Below are 5,737 nucleotides of genomic sequence, written 5' to 3' on the forward strand. Positions count from 1 at the left end.
TCATCACTTCATGTTCACGACGCGTCCAAATTTAGCGGTTTTCTCCGTATTTTGTGAAGGTCCCGCTCTTCCCGGCTCGTATCCAAACCAGCCTCTCATTTCTCTCTTTCGTTCACTGCCCATCCCTCCCTTTTTCTCCCCCGCGCCCCTCTCCGTCTCAGCCGGCTGGCAGAGTGACTCGAGCGTCATAACGCGATCAGTACGGAATAAGAAGGGGGCGGCCAGGTGTGAGTCGTGGCGTGGCGGGGCGCGATGCGAGGCGGAAGGATCGGTGAAAGAATAACACACCAGCCTGTCGGCGAGGCGCGTTGGTCTTTCACTCCGTCTGAGCCGCGATTGGGACTGAGGCAAAATAAGAAAAAATTAAAGCCATATTCAAAATCCAAATATATAATGTATGTATTTATAAGATTTGAAAAGTGTTTTGGGAAAATGTTCTGATAGCCAGAATGCGAACTGTGTGTCTGCTCAGTAAAGCAACAACACCTGATTTAACGTTTTTCGCTCAGCTTTTGCAACGTGCGGCAAATAAGTTACATATACACCGAGAACCCAAGACACTTGGTGGGTAAATGCCTCTTGTACACAGGGAGGCACAAATGTGTAAATTTCAAAGCTAAATTCACACCATTATTCTCTAAGGTGTACAAATGGACATTTCAGACACCAGAAAGTGTACGACATTCAAAACACTTCCGTTTTCCGGTAGTATTTGTAACTCCTTGTACGTTTTGTTTTTTCCAGGCGGCCAATCTCGTTGGAGCTGGGTATCTCTGGCCTGGCCCGGCGGCGCAGAGCGGCGCAGAGCGCTCTGCGGGGCGGAGGCGGTATATGTGCCGCCGTTTCACGCTGACGTTGTCCGATGTCTGCCGCGCGCGGCTCGTCCCCCGGGTGCGGCCGCGTCCTCCGTCACCTCGCCCGCGGCCTTGGGGGGCCTCCTCGCTCGCGGCGCCTCCACCGTTATCCCGGGTAAATATCATAAATACGCGTTTATCTTGAAATGGGATCATCGAAAACGACACTTCTCTCCCACACACGCCGCTGGCCCAGGGGCGCCGCGCGGGGCGACTCTCCCGCCGAGCAGTCGTGCGCTGCGGGCCTGCCTACGCGCGCCACCGCAGGCGCTCCGTCGCGCGTCCGCCGCCGGCTGGACACGCTTGTTCGAGCGCCGTCTGGAGAGTGTGTATGGAGATATTTTTTCCAGCCCCTGTGTCCCCCCACCCTTCTTCTCCCGACTCTACTACTCTCCCCCTTGTTGAATATGCTGGAGGGAGGTGACGCCGAGCGTGTCTGTGTGTGCGTCGGGGGGCTCTCCCAGGGGTGCCATACTGTTACGTATGACTGGGCCTGACGTCGACTTTGTCTTCTCCGCCTCGGATCAGCCCCAGCGCTCTGCACAACACAGCGGACGAGGGGCTCGGCGGGCGCGGCCGCACGGCTGGAGAGCGCTTATTGGGAATCGACAAATCACTTGCTCTCTGACGGGGAACCAACCTATCCCCCACCCCCACCTCCCCGCACTCTCTATGTTTTATGTCCGCTTCTATTTCGAGCTCGTCCTCTCACCTGACGGACAATGAATTAGCAAAAAACTGAGACCTTGTTCTGTGACGGAAAAATAAATGGCATAAAAAAAATCGGTGCCAGGATCGGAAAAGGGGATGAAAAAAAAATACTATCAGAAGGAGATAGGTTACGAGGGGACGAGAGAGACGGAAGGAGAGGAATAGAGCCCCGCAAAGAGCGAGCTACGCGAGCCAAATGCCTACCCCGACCCTCCTCTCACCTGTCGAAGAAGGGGTCTAGCTCGCGTAGCTCGCTCTTTGCAGGGCTCTAGAGAGGAATATGGCGGTAGAAGAAGACGCCTGGACTGTGTGCGCGTGCATGGGCGTGCAGGCCGAGCCAGAGGGCATGGCTGGGGTCCCCCCAGCCTCAGGGTCATGCACGATCACTCCGCTTCCCCCACGACAGTCCCCCCTCTCCCTCCGTCCCCCAGTTCCATTTACCCTCGTCATTTACCCCGGCACCCTCCGTCACGTCGAAATGGTACAGTATCCCCGCCGCTACTATACTCGGGCTCGGCTCGGCTGGGCGGCGCCACGTCTCTCCATCGCAAGTGACACCGCAGTAACGCGCTGCGCGCCGCGCGCTCTAGCGGGGCTCTAGCGAGGCTCTGGCGGGGCTCTGGCGGGGCTCAAGCCGCCACGATCCTAGTTGGACACCCTCCCCATGATACGTTGCTTCCCCCAACCCCCTCCTGTCCTCTCCGAGCCCCCCTTCTCTTCTTCGCCCGAGCCCACAGCGTATAACGAAGAAGTCGCTTGCGGCTACAGCGACAATTTTTCAGACAGCCGTTCGACCCGCTCGTTGTGCCGCCCCCCAACCCCCCCACATCGCCTCCCCTATCTCCTCGCCGGCAGCCCAACGTCAACCACATAGCTCAGAGAGGGTCTCGAGGGCGGTGCAGAAGGGGGAGAGGAAATACAAAAACGTCAATGTGACCGAGTTCCGGTGGGCTCTGCCGTCACGAAACGCCGCTTGAGGTAGGTATAAGGGAAGGCGGGCGGGAGAGGGAGAAATTACGAGCGATTTGTCGGCGCCAAGGATTTTTATTCAAGGTCAGACGGATAATTGCGATCATTTTTTTACCCCCTGCCCCTTCCCCTTTTGTACCCAGGAGGCGTCCTCGGCTGCGTCAGTCGTGGGTTACAGCGCGCTTCAACAAGCGAGACAGCACCGAAAATTAGCCGTAAATTAACTGGTAGTGGCCCTGCATAGTTTAAATTCGATTTTATTGCCACCCCGTTTGCCAAGATTTTGGTATTTCCCTTAAACGCCGATGCTTAGCCAAAATGTTTGCTCTCTGCTGATGTGGCAACATGGGCTCAGTGAGTTGTTTATTGCGCACTACTCGTCCCGAAAAAACCTACTTTGATTTCACATTTAGTTTTAATTGAACCGGCGCACTGTGACGTTTAACTTCGACGTCTGCTGGCTCCAAATCTCGGAACGTAGAGGTGGCAACGGTGCTGTGGGTAAGGGGGGAGTGCGGCGAAAAAAGGGGGAAGGGTGACTCTGCGAGAAGGGGAACATGGCGACGGTGTCCGGAAGGAAAAGAAGTGCGGGCAAGTGGAGGCGGCGGAGGTGGAAATGGACATCAGCAGTCGTCCGTCAGGAAGAGCGAGTGAGGGGAGGGGCGGGGGCAGGAGGATGCCGTCTACCTGGGGAGGGCGGAGAGATCGGCGGTGAAAAGGGGTCCGCGACCTCCAAGGGGTGGTTGTTTGACCGCCGGACTGCGATCCCCGGGGGGAGGGGGTGGGGGGAGGCACCGCAAACTGCGTCGTCGGTGTAGTGCAACCTCCTTTTTACCACTCCCTTAGTTTTCTCAGGCTAGTAGCGAAGGGTGAGGTTTACGGGGTCCGAGGGGCGTGGAACTGGCCAAAAAAGTGTTCACGTGATTGTGTCAAGACAATCACTGTTTCAGATTGTGTGTGATTGTGTATGATTGTGTCGATGATATAGCCTCTGACGACCAGGGGGAAATCACTCAGGCACGAAGCGTACAGGCCAGTGTTTTCGATCGGGCGGGTAGGCGCCTCCGGAGTGCTACCCGAACATCTTCAGTCTCTCTCCCTCCCTCACGACTCAGATACGAGTGAGAGAGACAGAAGACGGTCGGGTAGCACTCCGGAGGCGCCTACCCGCCCAATCGAAAACACTGGTACAGGCTATTTCATGGTTTACAAATATTGTAAAGAAATATTCGAGATTTGAGAATTTCTAGAGACTGTATGGATGTATAATAGTTTACTAGTAGTCTTTCTTCGGGCTCCCTTCCTATTGATGAATTTAGGACGGAAGCGTCATTGAAAAGATCACTATTTCCGCCAAAAATGTGTAAATTTTGATGTCAATTTTATGCCAAAAACTTAAATTTGTCAATTGAGTCATTGTTATTCGCAATGGACCTCTCAAATGCCCCGTGAAAATACTTTTGTTTTTACATTTTCTAATAACATTGTTTAAAAAGTGTCACAAGGCGTGTGCGCGTGCTCTGCCTATGGCTATGTCGCCAGCAGCTCTGCCCTCGGCTCTACCACCGGCTCAGCCCTTGGCTCTGCCCGCGGCTCTGCGCGCGGCTTTGCGGCCTGCCCGGCTCTGATCGAGGGCCTTCACTGACAGTGTACACCACTCAAAAGAATAATTAAAAGAAATCACTACGGAAAAATCAAGAAAAAACTGGAAAAATCGTTTAAAAAGCATTTAAAAGATCAGAAAGAAACGTTCGGAAACCTTTACTAATCTTACAAAAGGAAAGATCAGTCTATTTAAAAAAAAAGAAATACTTAAAAAATCAGAAGAAAACTAAGAACAAATAGAAAGTGGTTTACGCTTGTCTCCATAGTGAAGGACTGCTCGGCTCTGCCCCTGGCCCCGTACTGTCCGCGGCACTGACCCCGGCTCTGACCGCGGCTCTGCCCCTGGCTTTCCCCCTGGCTCTGTCGCTGGCCCTGCCCCTGGTTCTGCCGCGCGCCTGCCTTGTGCCTTGTTACTAGGCTCAGTGGCCTGCCCTTGCAAACGACGGAAAGACGGAACGAACAAAAGGCATACTTGAGTCGCTATCAGAGCGAATATGACGATGACGTGATTGTGTGTGATTGTTTCGGATTTTGTGTGATTGTTTCGGATTTTGTGTGATTGTTTTGGATTTGTGTGATTGTGTCTGATTGTTTCATGATTGTTTCATGATTGCTTCTGATTGTTTTTCACGGTGTACACATATTGTGTCCAGTTCCACCCCCCTCGACGGGGTCAGACCCATACCCTCTTTCCCCTCACTTACGCGCGGGGATGCAAGGCAAACTTACAGTGCAATTCTAACGGTAGACAGATTGAATCAATGCAACGACGTTAATTTAGTTTTGTGTCCACTAAAGGCCGTGATCGGAGAGTTTTTTTTTTAAAAAGTATTATAGAATTTTTCGTAGATGTACGCAGTTGTTTTTTTAATGGCCACCTCTTGTATTGTATTTTCTGCCCAACCCACGATTTAAAACTGTAGCCCCTTTTGTTTTTGAGAAGCGTGCGTCGCACGTCTGCGCTGTGTCTCCGTTAATCAAGACGGACACGGGAGCCGCTGGGGACAAGGGCGCGGAGGGGGGAGAGGGTGCCGGAGGGGCACTGCCTGCCACCCTGCGAATAGAGTATAAAGCGTGCATTATTTTGTCGGCGGGAGGATCACGCCCGGCCCCGCGCCGCGCTGTTTTGGCTCCCGTCCAGAGCGGTCGCGGCCGCCGCCGCGGCCGCCGCCCGCTTCGCGCCGCGCGACCTCCCGCGGTGCCGCAAACAGAGCTGCTCACGGTCTCTTCCGAGTAGCCCCGTGCCGTGTTGTGCCGGGGGGCGGGGCGGACCTCCCTCGCACAGAGCTACCGCAGTGCGCCGCGTCTTGTTGTCCGGCCGTGATTTCCCCACGCACGCACGGCGCCCACCCCCCGCCCCGGCGGCAGCCCCCCGGCGGACGCTTATTGAATTGCGCGCGCCCCGTCTGTCCGTCCGCCCAGCCCCACTACGCGGAGCGAAATGTTTTCGATTTCATCGGGACTACTACAGTGTTGGCGAGGATGAGAAGGGGGGGAGTCCTTGCCACTACGCCCCGCCCCGCCCCGCTACGCCCCGCCACGCCGCTGCACAGCCTCCCAGAGAGCCGCTCGCCCTGCGCAAAAAGCTTGTCAATTCG

Source organism: Frankliniella occidentalis, unplaced genomic scaffold (genome assembly GCF_000697945.3).
Source record: "Frankliniella occidentalis isolate FOCC.00 unplaced genomic scaffold, Focc_3.1 Scaffold29, whole genome shotgun sequence".
In the NCBI taxonomy this organism is placed as follows: Eukaryota; Metazoa; Arthropoda; class Insecta; order Thysanoptera; family Thripidae; genus Frankliniella; species Frankliniella occidentalis.